We start from the raw sequence: 17,290 nt of genomic DNA, 5'->3' as shown, positions 1-17,290 counted from the left end.
GCAGATTCTGCAAAGATTTACTTGAATTTCCACATGGAAGCCATCCCTGCATACTTAGTGCTTAAAATCATATGCATAGCGTCAAGTGTGTGAGGCACACTTGGCAGGTTCAAGATTTGCATTACTCCCTTTCCATTTTAAAACTCTGCTATTTGCAATGTTGGTGAGAGATATTTTCAACATGATTTCTACTCTGACAGGAGCTCTTCAAGCCGCAGAGGTTACAGCAAGGGCAGAATTATGCTGAAGACTTGTACAGAGCAAAAGAAACTCTACTGTTTTTCTCTTGGTGGGCCTCCAGCTAAAAAAAATTTGTTTACTTCAGCTGTAACTTTTTCCTTTTAAAGCAAAAGTATCTATCTATTTGTTTTTTACTTTCTTTGGTTGATCTGCTTTGGGTTTGGTTTTTTTTTTTATTTTGCAGCTTTATTTTGTAAAGCTCTGGGTCTGACTGTACAACTGCTTTTGTACAAACTACCGACACTGTTGTGAATGTCAAATAAATGATGAGACTGAAAATAAAAACAGAACCAAGGAAAGAAAAGTAGGTAATAAACACTGTGTGTCCTGTGTTCCTACAAACACCCTGTTACAATTAAGTTTCTATCAGCAGCCCATTAGATCTCCCTTTGGGGTTTTTGCAACACAAATTTTGGGGTAAGCAGGCAAAAGGGAATAAGAGGGCTCTGAGTTGGGAAAATTAGGCATCCCTAGTTCTGAGCAACTTCAGAGAAGTTTGAAAAGACAACCCCAAGCCCATGGCACATTATTTAGTGGCCACTAAACATGCACATTATTGACAAATTGATGCTGTGCTATCTTTCATACCCATATAAATATAGACATGTGGCTTTTCTGGAATAGGCAATAATGATGAAGTTGCTCCGGTCCATTGTCTGAGCAGCAGTCAGGGAGTCTTAAATCCTGTGGCTAGTTCAGCTGTCACACACATGGACCAGCCATGCTCAGGGAAAACAGAGATTTCCAGGAATTGTGGAGTGAGAGAACGAAAGCATGCAGCTGTGGTGGAGCAGCAGATGTCGTGGGTGAGTGACACCCGGTTTCCTCAGCCTGAGAAAAGAGCTGAAAGCATAAACAGCCCTTGGGGAATGAATCCTTCTCCTCCTCTTCCTCACAGTGGCCTCCCATACATGAGCCCTGCAGCACACAGAGGACACAACCCACACTGATGCCCTCCTTCAGAAAAGGGGGCCCATCCACATCCGTATCTTGGGATGGGTCCAGGGAGGGGAAACCAGCAGCACCAGCACTGCAGTTTTGCGGCTTGTTTTATTTTAATTTTTTTAAACTGATCCCATAGCTCCTGAGATCCATTTTGCTTGGGCCACTTGGGCTTCTCCTGCTGCCCAGCCACGGGGCTGTGTGTCCTGGCACAAGGAGATGGGCAGGCCATCCCCTGGTGATATCCCAGCGAGAGATAAAACTTCACTCCAGCCTCACATAAAACTTCATCTTCCCAAGGTACCACAACTCATGATGGGCAGAAGCCCTGGAAGTGCTGGGCTGAGGCCTCTCTGGGGCCCCAGCACCCACACTGAGGCAGGGCCAGGCGGCTCCTGAACAGATCCCAGCCCGCTGGCTGCAGCCAAACCAGCTTCTTACACCCACGTTACTTCCAAGTGCTGAGCTGTGAAACTAAATGACCTGAAACATTTTATTTGGAAGAGAAAAGGGGAAAAAAAGATAAAAATAAGAAGGAGCGTTACAGCAGGGGACAGAAACATCGCACTCCGGCAACATCCTATTCCCTCCATATCTATCACACACATGGAGATCCAGAAGGAGCAATAATCTCTGACCTGTATTTTAAGGCAGTTAATAAGGGCTCAGAATGGAGAGGCCAGCTATAGATCAGTGATGAATGCTGATATATGGCTTGGCTCTTCCAGCCTCATTTCTTTGGCCTGTACATTACACAGTGATGATGCAACTCCCAGCACACCCCTAATGACAGCCCTGTCATTGCTCCAGCAGCACAGGCCACCACCACATCCATCTTAAAATTCATGAGGAAGATATGCCTATGTCATCAAAGGTGCCAGCTCTGGAGGCATTTAATCAAGCAGATAAGCACTCCAATTTCAACAGGCCTTCAAAAAATGACCGGTCTGCAGGATCAGGGGACTCCATTTCCTAAGCAGGATGTCAGAACTATATATCTGCCCAAGCACATTACAGTCCGCTGGGTTTCCTCATGAAACTTCTTCCAGCATAACACTTATTGGCTCTACCTTGCCAGATACATCCATACCACCCAAAAATAATTCCTCTGCAGCACAGTGACTAGAGACAATTTGGCTGCAGCAGGTTGGGTTTCAGTGGCTGAAATGGATATGTGGGGGCTGTTTACCTAAAAGCACTACTAAATCAGTTGAAAGTAGTGTGGCCAAGTGTATTTTTTTCCCTATTTTTTCATCTGGGTTGCTGCTTGATCCCATTGGTCCTAACGCTTAGGCTGCAATTTTCCCTGCTGTGTGAGCACCATCCCAAAAAGCCAATAAGACCTAGCTCAGCTAAGCCAAGACTCTGCTAAGCTGACAGAGATGTCAGGTGTCAGACATGTCAGGAAGGTGAGGGAATCTTAAGAAACCGATATCTTGATACCTTTCACCCTAATTCTTTTCTTTATTTGTCAGTAAGTATGTAATATACTCCAGCTCCATGGGGCTGTTGGCTCAAATAGAGTTCCTATGGCAGCCAGCCGAGACCAGCATCAAGAATAGTGGGCTTTTTTTCATGAAAACAGAAGGATTTATCTGTATTTACTTTTTGGTTTATAAGACCCTAAAAATGCTTCAAATTTCAGCGCTGGCCTCTGTTTGTCATTTGCTCTTTCATTAAATGGGATTTTCTTCCACAGCCAACTATTATGCACTGAGAGTCTGCTCCTTCTTCTTTTGTGGAAGTAGCAGTGTAAATTAACTCATGTAATTTTACTACAACTCAGCATACTTGGTGGATATTTCTCTTCCTATATAGTTTACTGGATGTTTTTAATAGGTTAAATAATCCCAACTTTCCTGTAAAGAAAACAAAATACACAAAAAGAAGATGATGGCTTTTGTAACTGCAAAAAGGCTTGAGCAACCTCATCCAGCACATCTAAACCTTAGACTACAAGAATAATATTACAATCCTCTTATTAGTAGAATAAGATTAGAATCCTCTTATTAGTAGAATAAGATTTGAATGACAAACTCGCGAGTTTCAGGCCTCAGTGCTGGCAGTGGTGGGCCTGGATAGCAGGAGAGATCCCATACTCTGGTGATCACTGATCACAGACAATAAGAGGTTTTATGCTGTGTGTTTTATGCTGTCCCTCCAGGCCTATGCAACCCTGTGCCTGCAGACGTGATTAGTGCCCAAAACAGTTTTATTCTGGTGTGCAGCCCTTGCAGCTGAGGAGATGATGCTGTACCAGTCTCAGGAGCAGCACCCTACTCTGCAAGTGGTACCCAGCAGCAGAATCTATCCCCTAGGGACTCTTTCAGGATGCTTCAGTCTGCATACTCGTTCTTGTGACTGAGCTTCCATCTAAACCCACATGCTGCTTCCAATCCAAATGCAAAAACTGGGGGGAGATGACAACAAAATCAATGGCCTGGTAATATAATAACAGTGATTATAAAAAAAATCCAAATTTTAAAAAATAAAACTTTAAGAAAAATTATGATAAAATATACATTTAGAAAACTCAATGCCTGAAAAAAAAAAATCTGAGTGCTTAAAGGGATGGTTCCCTCCTACTCCAAATGCACCTTTTTTAGGAGGTAACACACATAAAGCTTGTCAAGAATCTGGCTTGCAAATCAAAGTTAATACTACAACGCCCCCTCTTTAAATCATTCGCAGATCCATCTGTGTAATGGCTCCTCAAGTGTAATTCCCTATTAAGAGGCTTTATCTGGAGAGATAAGCAGCTGGTTCCCATGTCACTAATTGCTGTCTGCTGTGATTTTAAAACATCTGCACCATTGTGCTCTTCATTTTCATATTCTAATCACCCTGAAACTTGAAAAAGGTACATCATTGATTGTTTCTGTGGGTTAATTAGTACACAGTCTCCTTGTAGAGACAATTTAAAGGCAGTCAGAACCTCAATCAGCAAGTTTGTTTTAAAAATTAATAACATCAGGAGCGTCTGTGGGGATTGGCATCCACAGTGACACATCAGTGTGCTCTGAGGACATACCATCTTTTGTTATCATCTTCACAGGGATGGAAACAAAATTGAAAAAAAAAAAAAAAAGAAAAAGAAAAAAGAAAAGAGGAAAGTCTTCCCTAAACACATAATGTCATTTAAACAGGGTATTGGGAAGTGCTTTCCTTTATCTCAGGGCCACCCCTGCATCACCAGCAAGAGCAAATCTCAACAAATCAAAACAACACATAAGACCTCTGTGTGGTCTAGGAACTTGTAAGCACTTTTTGGTGTCAATTTTGCCACCTGGCAGCTGGCATCTCATTGGAAATCCATGGGGTGAAGCTGTGTTGTATGGGGGCACTTGCTCTGCTTTTCCTCCTGAGCTGGGAAGGTGCGGGATGCCCAGGTGCTGTTTCCAAACCATGCAGAGGAGGGTTTTGGCTCAGGCACAGCATTTTGCTGTGGCAGAAATGCTTCATGCAGAGTGGACCTTCCTTGTACCCAGCCAGCTCAGAAGGAAGGCAGGCCTGAATTCAGAGCTGCCTAACTTGGGTTTATACCCAAAAGTACTTCAGACAATCCTTATAACAGAACTTTGGTGTCTAGCAAACTGTCAGCCTGAGATGTTCCAGGCTGAATGAATAAATCTGAAGTCACTGACTGAAAATGCAATTGGCATTCTGAAAAAATCATTCTCTGTTCTTGTCCTGAGTTCCTAAAAACTGGAGAATCTCCAAATTATTTGTTCCCCTTGAAAAAGCTTTCTCTTTAGTTTCTGCTTCCTAGACATGCATGAACACGTTACTAGAGGGGAAAAAAAACAAAACAAAACAAAAAACCAAAAAAAAAAAAAAAAAAAACCAAAAAAACCCCCCCAAAAAAAAAAAAAAAAAAAACCCCAACCCTTTGAAAGAAAGAAAAAACTGAGATTTCTAGCTCCAACACATAAATAAATAATCCTGGCTCAGCTCATACTTTTGCTCAAAATTGAGCATTTCCCCTTGTGTCCCAATGGGATGCCTGTAAACTGCTCACTTGCAGGCTCTAATCAGAGCTACAGGTTGGAGATATTTCATGTCTTTTGGTGAGTGCACTGAGCTTTCTTAGGGCAGAATTACTCTGTAAATAAATGATGCCAAGTGGAGGAGACAGCAGGCTCAGGCAAATATAACTTTCTCCTGATGACTTACAGGTTGAGCAGTCATGGACATGAGGTGTGAGGAGCCTGTGATCAAGTCAAGTCAGTTCATAACTGCAAGTCTCTGAAATGGTCATAGTAATTTCTTCAGGTTCTCAGTCACTTTAGCAATGGATGAGGGTTACAAACCAGAAAACAACACTTGCTGAAAGTACAAACAGAGTCTTCTGAGGAAGTCCACTGAATCTAGTTCAAAACTGAAGTAGGGGCTTTAATTAAAAGTGATACAACAATAGAAAACACATCAGCAACAGTAACATAAAATTAATTGCTGTGGTTCCAAAATAGGGAATTTTCCAGAGAACTGTTGCAAATTTTTCACTCCCAGAGTTTATTCCTTCTACAACTCCCTGGGTCTCAAAGAGCACAGAGCCCAGACAACCATCACGTTCATAGGAGTGTGGATCACAGCGTCAGAGAATGGTTTGGGTTAGAAGGGACCTTAAAGATAATCTAGTTCCAACCCCTGAACATTCATTTGACATACAAATAGAGACAGGAATTAATGCAAATGTCCATGAGAGCACAACACAGCATGGGATGGGAGTGGGTTAATTAAAAGCCAAGCAACACCTCTTTGTGTCCATTCACCAAACAAAACATCCCAGGCTGTGGAGTGTGTTTGTGTGATTGTGTCAATACAGAGAAGCTGAAGTTCAGGCTTTGGCATCATGATTGTTTTGAGAATATCTTGTCTAAAGCACTTCTCCAAGGAAAAGACAAATCAATGCAAATATTACTGAACAATATGAAGATGCTCACATGGTTGTGAATTGTGTTCCTGGTAAAAGCATCTTGATTTTCTAAATAATTCAGAAATTCCAAAGTTATTCCAAATTCATTTTGCTACCAGCTTTAAAGTGAATAATTTGCACACTGTTTCAGTCTTCTGCTGCTTTGCAGACACTTCTATTTTCCACATGGAGGGATTGAGGATTTTATTTTGTCAAATTGCAGCAAGATGTTGAATCTATAAAGGTAGGATTTGGTGCTGCAGGCTGATCTGCTCCTTACTGGTGGAATAGACCCATTGCTGCACATATTTTCTTTATCAAATGTTTAAACAACCCTGTGCTTTCCAGAGCATTGTATTAAGCACTGAGTCTGGGAAAACTCTAAACAATGGGATTTTTCTGTCATCTCCAACAAAGAACCCATCATCACCGACATAACAATGCAGTTTAAATATCGTGTTTAACCATAACAGTGTTTGCCACCTCGGGTTAGGCAGCTGGGAGACAACAATTGGGCACCAGCTAAGATGGAATACAACTGGACTCATACAATTTTCCCCATTCAACTGCTGAGATCACCCTGGTTTGTCCTTGTTTGGCCTCAAGCCAGTGCAAGGATTTGTAGGCAAGTGTTTCAGGCATCACGTCCACAAAGCCAGGGCTTGCAGAGCAAGGCACCTTTGCTGAGCTGAGTGCTTTCATTTGTTCAAAACCCTTGCTAATTAACTTAACTGCAAGAGTGATATTAAGGCTTTATTATTCATATATAAAACACACTTCTGTCCCTTCAGGAATGGTTAATCCTGTGGAGCTCAACCTGTTCTCACCAGTGTGTCACTATGATGTTGCTTGTCCAAGTTTCTACCTCATCTTGCTCTTCCACTTTCCTCTGTAATTTCGAGCTGTAGAGGGCAATGCTCCTGTGTAAAGTGGCTCAGCCAAAATAAAACAGCAGAAGGATCCCAAGACAGACTGGGACCTGCAGAAATGGGAGCAGTAAGGGGTGCTAATCTCTGAAAGACTTGTGGTGTTTTCTAGGATGTTAATCCCAGAATCCAAAAATGACAGAATAGGGTGAGTTGGAAGGGACCCACAAGGACATCGAGTCAAAATCCTGCCCCGGCACAGGACAGCCCAACAATCCCTCCCTGTGCCTGAGAGCATTGGAGAAACTCTTCTTGAGGTCTGTCAGGTTTGGTGCTGTGCCTGTTCCCTGGGGAGCCTGCTCCAGTTCCCAACCACCCTCTGGGTGAAGAACCTTTCCTGATATCCAACCTAATCCTCCCCTGACTCAGCCTCAGGCCATTTCCTCAGGTCCTGACAGTGGTCACCACAGAGCAGAGATCAGTGCCTGTCCCTTCTCTTCTCTTTATGAGGAAGCTGTAACTGCACTGGGGTCTGACCTGTGTCTCCTCCAGCCAAACACATCAAGTGACCTCAGCTGATCCCCATGTGTCTTCCCCTCAAGGCCCTTCACCATCATTGCCCTCAGCCTGTCTGGGATTGCTAAAGTGGAAATAAGGATGTGAACAGCTGTGCACTTTAAATTTCTGCTATAATTTTTAAAAGCCTGCAGTTCTTAATTTGCATTGAAAGGTTTCTTTTATCCTTCATTTAATATAGGAATTGCAGCATTACCTTGAATACTCTTTTTTTTTTTTTTTTTTTTTTTTTCCTGAGGGATGGGAGAAATATAAATGGCTTTTCCATCGAGGCCAGTGATTCTTTCCACTAGAGTTAAATAATTTGATTATAAATTGAGTCCTTAAATGTCAAGGAGATGCTGAATTCACCTGAAAACAGGCATTTGGGGAAGCTCATAAAAGCTGTGAGCTGCAGTCAGTTAGCTCATCATTCTTTTAGCATGCACTTCATTTAGCAGTTACTGACCGCCAGATTAATTCTTTCAAAGCATCCTGATTGCAGCTAAGGTCTAGCATGAAGTATTAAATGTGCAACAGCATTGGCAAAAAGTCCAGAAATCTGCCAGAACATCTATCAGGAACAGCTGGGTTATAAACCCTTTGAAAATTTGCAGGACAGGTCAAATACACAGTGTCTTCTGACGTCCCTGAATGAAGATCTGAGTCCTGTTCCACGAATTCAGTGAGAGCATCGTTTGTGCCTTCAGCAAATTCACTGTGAAAAGATGAACTCCAGTGACCTGAACCAAAACGTGGGAGGTTCCTTCCCTTTGCAAAGTCTGCCTGGAGAGGTCATATGTGGAGAATTTCTGGCTCTGTTGGGCACACAAAGAGCCACCGCACTTTGTGCAGAGCCGGTGGGTGCTGTGGGGTGTACACGTCCAGAGACAGGATGTGCTCTGGACCCTCCCAAAAAGCTGGTCTCAGACCAGGCTGCAAAGTGGGATTCTGCTTGGTTTTCACCAGTGAAATCATACCTTTCTGACAGAAGGGAATAGGAACCCTCTCCTCCTCCCTTGCACACTGAGTGCAGGCCTTATAACAGTCCAAGCAGACCTGAAGTGGAACCTATTCCGTTTGCAAAAGGCAGCAGGATCAGTGGGGCTTCAGGAGATTTATGCTCCAGTTTCCCCATAACACATGACTGCTTTTCACCATTGTTACCTTATAAAAATGGTCCCTCTCTCCTTTTCCCTAGAAACCCAGGAAGTGATGTCTGGGGAAATTTCCTTGCACACCTTGAAGAGGCCAAAGCATGGCAGACACCTCTGTTTCTGGACTAGAGGTGATGACCCTGTGACACAGTTGTGGAATATTTTTTTTTTTTTTTTTTTAAGTCAGGGGATTTTAAACCCATAGGATCTTCAAGGAATGATGGAAGACAGTTTTGGACAAGGATGCCCAGCAGTGCACTGGGACTCCTGGGGCATGGACATGTGCTTTGGGAATAAAAATGCTCAGCTGCAAGTCCTCTTTCAAGACCATAGAAGGGGTGATTTTGGGCAGTTGCAAAAATCATCAACTAAATCTGACTGCTCTCCTATAAGAACCAATTTCACCATCCCTGGATCTGGCTCCCTGAAGATAACTCTTCCATAAAGATGTTTTTGAGGTTCCTCACCACACCCATAGCCAAGTCATTCCCAGCAGGGGAAATTTAACCAGGATTGTAGCAATGTACTGGAGCAAGAAAAACAACAAAATGGTGGCATAAAAATTTCTCTCTGGTGGTGCTAGGTGATGTGATGATGACAGGTACTGCATTTTTGGGACATTGCTGTGCTTTTCCTGAATTACACCTGTCTTAGCTTTGATGTTCATCCCTCATCTCTTCCTCCCCTCCCTCCCCAACTATGACAAAATCACCTTTACTAATAAACCTCCAGCTCAAATAGCAGGTTTTATTTAGTGTGCTATAAAAACAGTCATTCCTCAGATCATAAAAAGGGCTCAACTGGACTGCATCATTTTGCTGAAGTGAGTTTTCTGGTGGAGTGATTCTCCCTCTAAACGCCACAGTCCCCCACTACGAGTATTTATGTACCAAAATAAAATGCAATTTTCTGTATTTTATTAAGTGTGAATCTCCAGTGCAAATCCATCTGGGAGCTGATCCCAAGATTTAATTGTCCTTTGCTTTTATACTTTCAAGATATTTTTCAAGATTTTTCACAGTATCACCAGGCTAAATACAGTTTTATTAAGGTACAACACCATCACTTTAAGGCTCTGACCAAGTTTAGATTTGTCTTCTACACATAAATCCACAGCAGCACAGACCAGAAAAAGAAAGGGCAGGGAGCTCTGTGATTTAGAAAGGAAGATTGCAAAACACCCTGAGCACAGCTTAATGCTTAAATGACCTCCAAAACTTCTCTAGTTTCTCACCCAACAAATCAGGTGTAAAATGGAGCCCTGAGTCTCACACCCATGAGGCTGAATATGTAGTGTTTTAATATAAATTCAGGCCTGGGATTAGCATCCAGAACAGAACTGGCATCAGGAGAGCATCTAGGTGTGAAGTGGCCTGCCCCATACTGAGAATCTGCTCTGGAGAAACCCTTGCAGCCTGAACCTGTGCATAAATGCATGATTTCTATTCACACAGTCCACCTGGGACTGGCATCAGACCAGACTGAGCCATGGTGTGGTTCCACCAGCACCTCAGAGCATTGCCCTTTTAATTGCCTTTGTTCTAGTAACTCACTTAACCACATTTCTTTTCTCTATACATGTTGATGAAGCAAAACTATTCCCAGCCCTGCTATTGCTTCCTCTTAAATGCTGACTGCGTGCTTGAGTTGAGTAAGTCTATAAAAATACTGGCACTGAAGGTACAGTCTCCTACCCAAGGAGCTTGGCAAATGGGGTAAATCACAAGCAGCAGGACACATTTTAGATATCAAAGTGCACTTGCCCATTGCTAAGGGAGGGAAGCTATGCCTCTTTCTTTTCAAAATGCACTTATTTTAAAGGATTGGAAATGGAAGAGTTGGCAGAATGTATGTGTTTCCAAGAGTTGGCCAAGGAGAGAGGGAGACTGGCTAAAGCAGAGGTGAATCTGGTGTTATAAGCATCTGAGATACACGTCAAAGGGAATAAAAATACGTGGGGACAGCAGGGCCACAGAAGGTCCTTAGTTTAGCAGAGACACAAATGTTAGGAAAACTGACATGACAAACATGGCTCACACTTTAAGAGGGTGTGTAAATAATGATGAGAGTGCCTTATCACAGGAATCACCGGGGTCTCTAGACCTGGGAGTTTCTTTTAAAACTAGGCTGGGTGTTTTTCTGACAGCTATTGGACTTGGAACAGGAATACATTTAGGCAAATCCCCTGGTATGAGTCATGCAGGAGGTTTGACTAAGTGGTTCTTTCTAGTCTTAAAAATCTGTGACTATATAACCTCTCTAAATCCTCCAGTGTTTTGTCCAACGTGGTGTTAAGCAATTCCAGCAATGTGTCTTCAGCCCCTTCTTCTGGGAGTCTATATCCCAGCACTATAAATCTCACTGTTCAGAGTCTCTTCTTCCTCCCCTGGAACCATTTCCATCCCTAGACATACCTCAGTTCTGGATTCATCCCAACAATTTCTCCTCATCCTTGGACCAAAAAGAATATTTCACATTTTTAAACGACTCATTTCACTTGCCATATCCCCTGCTGCTGTAAAGCACTGTGTCCCACGGGTAAAACAGAATTGATTTACTAGGAAGGGCCTTTCTGTCTTGGCAAAGCCAGTGAGATGTGGTTCCCTTTGGAAAAAAAGATGGGCAGTGTTGTACCACACTTCATCCTGCAATAACGAGAGGTGCCAAAATCCACCAGTTCAACACTCTCAGGCTACCAACCTGGCACAGGGAAAATTACTGTGATTTCTGTTGCCATCCCTCTAACCTACCTGAGCATGGACTTTTGAGAGGAAAATCTGTGTGAAATATTCCTCCAGACTGACTCGGTCCTCACCAAATAGCTGAGATTTGGCTCTGAGCTTTAAAAGGAGGCACTAAGGATCACCTGATCTGGATTCAAGCTTCAAAGATGTCTCTAAAACACTACAAAACCAAAACATGCTGGATATGAAGAACCCTGGAGTCAGTTTTAGACATTGGCTACATTTTTTTCTCTTTTTCTTTTTTTTAAAGAGAAAAGAACATATTGATTTGGTCTTTTCTGGTTTAAATTTCTCTGCTCTTCTGTGTGCTGCATCATAGTCTCAAAACATGAGCCCAAATTCAGAGCTCTGAACAGTTGGAGACCTCTGCCTCAATCCAAATGTCACAGTTGGTGTTCTGAAGGGTGTTTTGGGGAAATTTTTCGGGTGTGCAGGGAGAAAAAAGAGCAAAAGCTAAATCCCAAACCACTGTACAAAAGGGATGCATATGTTGAAGTCACTATTGCAAAAACTACTCAGTGACTGCTTTAAAGATCCTTAGGAAAAAAAAATCTGTTTTATTCTGAGTATTTACTTAATACTCAGTAGTTATCATTTTTTTTCCTCTGTGTTTTTCCCCCGTTGTTTTGTTTTCCACTAGACAATACACACAGTTCTGTGTAATCCCCCTTTAAGGATTTCTCTCAAGGATACACAGATATCTATTTTCTGGTACCAGACACAACAGCCTTGTGAAATCAGGGCAGATTCATCACCCATCCTGCACACGACCTTATCAGCAGTTGCTATGGGTGGCCCCTGTGGAATACTGTGGAAAGGGCAAAGCTGGAAATGTGCACTTTAAAGTGCCAGAGAATTTAGTTCAGTGTGCAGCACTTGTAATTTCTGCTGCTGCAGACTGCTCAGCTTGTTATGGATATCTGAGAATTCTCTTTTTCCCTGACTAGAGGTCATGAGATTTAATACAGTAAATTTCCCCCCCTCTCTTTTTTTTTTTTTTATTTCTGGAATAGGTAAGGCATAATTGAGGGTGTCAGCTTTTTTGCATGTATAATATCTCCAGAGATGAAGAGAGAAGTGAAATAGAGCTTCCTGCCACTCCTTTCCCCCCCATGTAACATATTTTGCATTTACTGACGAAAGGAATAGTTAAAGACAAGGCAGTGTTGTGCTATGTATTGGTACAGGAGGTATGACAAAAAAATTGACTGGAAGACACTCAGGTAGATGGACTGCAGCAGCAGATAATTAAAAATTAAGGTTCTAGTTTCCTTATCATCTATATTCTCATCTGGTGACATCTACTACTAAATATATCCAGAACATATTTTTTTTTTTCCCTACTGATTTGAATGCCATTCTCTATACAGAACCATGGAACTACATTTTGTAAAAATATTACTTCAGTTAGTAAAATCAGTGTTCTAATATGTTCATGTGGAGCAGAGGACTACAAACCAATGAGAAAACAAGAAACTAAAATTTATTACAAATCAGCATCGTTCACACCAAGCAAAAATACCTAGTTAGTATCTAAAGTCAATCTTAAATAAATCTCAAGGCACTTCATGAAAGAAGCAGCAGTCATTATCCCACTACAGATGGAAATACTAAGGCTCAGTGATTTGCCCTAGGTATTTCATATTCCTTGACGAGTGCAAAAGAGAGAATTTAGTGAGTATTCCTCACACTCATTTTTGCTGATGACCATGAAGATTCCCATGACCAAGGCCACAAGTTCACATTTCCAAGGCATTCTACAATCTAGATGAACATGACTTTGAATAAATGAGTATCTGGCTGGAGTGCAAACAAACTGATACCTTGCTGTATGAGTCTGAACGTGCCATCTAAAGAGCCTATTACAGGCACAGCTGGAATCCCTGTTTGCCAGAGGAGGAATAGCATGGATCTGTGTTTCAGCACAGCAGCACCTTTTCACGGCCTGTCAGCTGGGATTCCAGGAAGTCTCATACCTACAGGACTATGATTTCTGTGCTGCAAACCCACGAGAGTGTTCTTTCTAAAGACTTTTAGCTTTGTGGAGATAATGAAATGGATTATCCATGCACCTGCTGTTGCAGCATACCTGCAGCTCTCTACCTGCTGCGGTGTGTGCATGTGAATGAGCGAGTTGGTGGGCATCTAATTTTAAAGAATGGTTTTTAGTCTCGCAGAATGATGCCTGGGGAAGACCCCTAGTCACCCACCCTTCAGGTAATTACACCAGAAAAAGCTATCTGGTGTATCATCTTCTCACCAAGCAGAAGATACTGTGGCAGGCAAAAAGTGACCTTGTGTTTCTTATGCTCAAAGTCCCAGCAATGTGCAGCAACTTAAATTAGAACATGTGCAACATAATTAGGTTTTCTTCCCTTGCAGACTTGTTGTGCATCCCCATGTCTGAAAAGAAGGGGTCACTTCACACAGAGGCTTCAGCTCAGCAGGGCATTGCTTCAAGCAAGATAGAGGAAAGGCTGCAATTAAAGCAAAGACTTCATGCTTTTGGGGCTCCTTTCCTCCAGAAAGAGAGTTTTAACTCAGGAACCACAGAAAGTGAATCTTAGAGTTGGAGGAAAAATAATAAATTCAGTTTGATGTTCAAATCTAAGTTTCCTCCCCATGACAGAGTTTGTTGCCACGGTGTAGTTTGGTCAGGCATGGAATGATGCTTAACTGTGGTCAGGTTTGGAATGGCACTTCTTAAAATGCTTCTTAAAATTGGCCCTCCAGCCCCATCTGTAGAAAAGCTTGCTGCAGCTCATCAGTTGGAGCAGAGAATTCTGAGTGTGGCTCTGCCACCAAACTGTCACCAACACCTGCTCCAGGAGATTGGCTTCCCTCTGTGGCCGATGAGGCCTCCAGAGAGGACGTTAGGCATGCTAACTCACCCTGCTGGCTATCTAGGTCACCTGAGAAGCTAATTTAGGCACCCAAACTGGGCATCCAATGGGAGGTAGTGTGCAGATAGCCTAACTGACCTCAGTGTCTTGTAATAGACTTTTAATCCCTTTCCTGCTGCTCTTTGCAGGCTCAAATCTGCTGAACTACACCCTTAAAAAAGTGTTTAGGAAGCATTTTTTGAACAATAAAATGTACTGAGACCCAACCTGTTTATTGAAGTTTTCAATTCTTTTTTTTTTTTTGTTTTTTTTTTTGGCCTAGAGATCCCTGAAGTTTTTTGAAAATGCATTTTGATTAAAATGGTGGTTTATTATGGGTTTGTCTAATGTCATCCCTCCTACTTGAAGCAGAGAATTTTTTATTCCTCACCATCAATTCATAATTAACATTAATTGGTCTTCTGGTTTTCTTTTCTTGAGACAAAGCAGGGAAGAGCAGAGATAATACTGGATACAGCTCAGTCTCTGTGCCTTTTCTCACTGCTACTTGACAAGGAAGTATTGTAAAAACTAATCCAAAGAACAAAGTTATGCACACAATTGAATTTAAACCCAGTCTTTTTTTTTTTTTTGCAGGATGTCACATTTCCGTGTAGTCCCTCTGAAAATGCCACATTGTATAAACATGCATTTGGACACAGAACAAATCTGTTACCAGGATTCAAGCTAGTTCAGATGACCACACTTCTGTCTTCTTGTTCAAACCTTTGCTCGGTGTTTTGAGGTTTACTCATCAGTAAAATCTTGAGTTAAGGATATTCTGTTAACCACAGGCTAGAGCAGCTGACCACAGGAAGAATGCAACTCAAAGAGCTCCCTGCTGCCCACAGAGCAGCAGCACCCTGTGGCTCTGGGCACCCTTCAATTCTGCTTCTTCTGTGGGTCATTTCCCACAAGAACATCTCTGACCTATTTGTGGTGCTTCCAGAGAGGCCTCATCCTATCACCACACCTTTAATGAGCAGCTCATTACTCAGCCCTCTAAGACAAGTGCAGATGAGGGCTGTGAGTTTAGTAAGGCTTTCCCCCGCTGAGATTAAATGTGGTTTGAGGTATTGTCTGCTGTAGACATATTTTTGACTCTTAGTCCCTCTTCTCCAGACTTTTGGGGGAAAAAAACCAACTTTTCACTATGAAAAGTTCTAGGAAGAGCACAGTGCCTGATGTCAGATGTCTGGGCATGGGAAGCAGGAGCCTCCCCACACATGTAGTCAGTGGATTTTGACCACACTGATGCTGGACCAAGTCTTGGGCCCTGCTTAGGCATCCTTTAGAGGACCAACATGCCCTCTTCTTTCTTTCCATCACCAATTTGTCATTTTCTCACTTCTTTCTATTTTGCCAGGAAAATTTTGGAAAATTCAGGAAAATTTTGCCACGACTGTGACAGTCAACATGGCCTAACTGATTTAGGATTTTGGAGATAATTTTTGTCTTCTTGTATCTTCTTCTGACTCCAGCATTCCCTGGTCTTTGATGAGTCCAGGGACAGTTTTCCTCAGTTATTCGGCAATACTGAACCATAAATTTGGCACTGTCCAAAATAATGGCATTACATAAGTAATGATTTTAGTAAAGAAGATATTTCAGAAAGTGTGTTTTCCCACTCTAGCAGAGGTCCTGCTGAAGTGAGGATATCTGCACAATTCCCTCACAGGAAAACAGACTGGAAAACATTAAAAGAACAAAACTTTGGATGAAACCTATTAAATTTTGACAATCTTAGCTCACCACCTCCCCTGAAGACCCTGTCCAACTGCTAAAAAAACAAAAGAACACATTTCCCATGAGGTAAGGGGGGCAGGTCACCTAGTTTAAGCTCCAGTGATCTGATTTCCAGTCCTGTTAGGGCAGCAACCTCAGGACACAGATGAGGATCTCTCTCCCTCTGGCAGGTTAGGTGAGCAGTAGGCGAGATGCAGAGTTCACCTGAAGTGTGTGCTACACCAGCCTGTTTGTTGGGCAAACAGCAAGAGCTAATGCAACAGTGCCTTTTTTTTTGTTAGTGAGCTGAAGAAAGGAGCTAAATTTTTTCACTTCCAACCGATTTAACCTGATAGTAAGGATTTAAAGTGTGGCCCATTCAGGAGAGCAAGGCTTAACACAGGTGTTGCTGAGGGAGCCTCAGAGGCATCAGAGCAGTACAGAATCCTTTCTGCAGCACACAGGAAGGGTCAGAGGTGCCTGTCTGAATTTTCTGCCCACACTAGAGTAACACGAGTGGCAAACAAAGCCAGGCTGCTTTCTAACAATCCTGTCTCAGGAGCAGCAATGGTTTGGGGAATATCACTGCTGAGCTTTGGTGTAACTCAAATAAAAACACGAAGGTTACTAGGGATACAGGGAGACTCATGGAGCAATTAAATAACCAACAGACATACACACCCACACACACAGCCCTCATTTACTCAAAACCCTGACAGTTGTTTATTGAGAAGTAGGTGTTGACGGTTCACTTGTCTTGGATGGATTTCTCCCGGAATAAACACCAGGGCTTTCAAAGTGCCTGATCCCATTTTCTTGTAAAAGAAGTTTAAAAAAAAAAAAAAAGAAAAAAGAAAGAAAGAAAGAAAGCAAGAAAAACCTTCAAAATCTTCCACAAACACTATATACAGCATGGGTATCATTACTGCTGTGTGCTGTAGAGAGGAGACTCCATGTATGGGAAAAGATTGAGCTGCAAAAGTGTTTTGGAAAACGAAGAGTTATTTCGCAATAGGCCGTGACATCTCCCTTGGAGAAAACTTGCCCAGATTCTGCAGATTGCTTTGCAGATGGAAAAGGGACAATGTCTGATTGCAATACACTCTCAGATAAAGTCAATTTTGGCTTGATCTAGAAATTTTCCCTCCCCAGGAGGCCAAGACTCAACTCTGAAGGCATCTATCGTTCTTTAAGCTAATCTTTACATTCAAGTGCAAGTGCAATCAATAACATCAGTGCAATCTCCATAGTAAAACAGAGCCCA

The 17,290-nt window shown here is 42.3% G+C and overlaps 1 protein-coding gene across 2 annotated transcripts in view; it reads right to left on the bottom strand.

Moving 5' to 3' along the window:
• The window catches only part of SETBP1 (SET binding protein 1), a 267,152-nt gene that overhangs the window by 83,764 nt on the left and 166,098 nt on the right, over window positions 1–17,290 (bottom strand). The window lies entirely within an intron of this gene.

The sequence above is a fragment of the Pyrgilauda ruficollis genome, unplaced genomic scaffold, assembly GCF_017590135.1.
Source record: "Pyrgilauda ruficollis isolate IOZ18807 unplaced genomic scaffold, ASM1759013v1 scaffold104, whole genome shotgun sequence".
NCBI lineage: Eukaryota > Metazoa > Chordata > Aves > Passeriformes > Passeridae > Pyrgilauda > Pyrgilauda ruficollis.
This window is presented reverse-complemented; position numbering and strand designations above follow the sequence as displayed.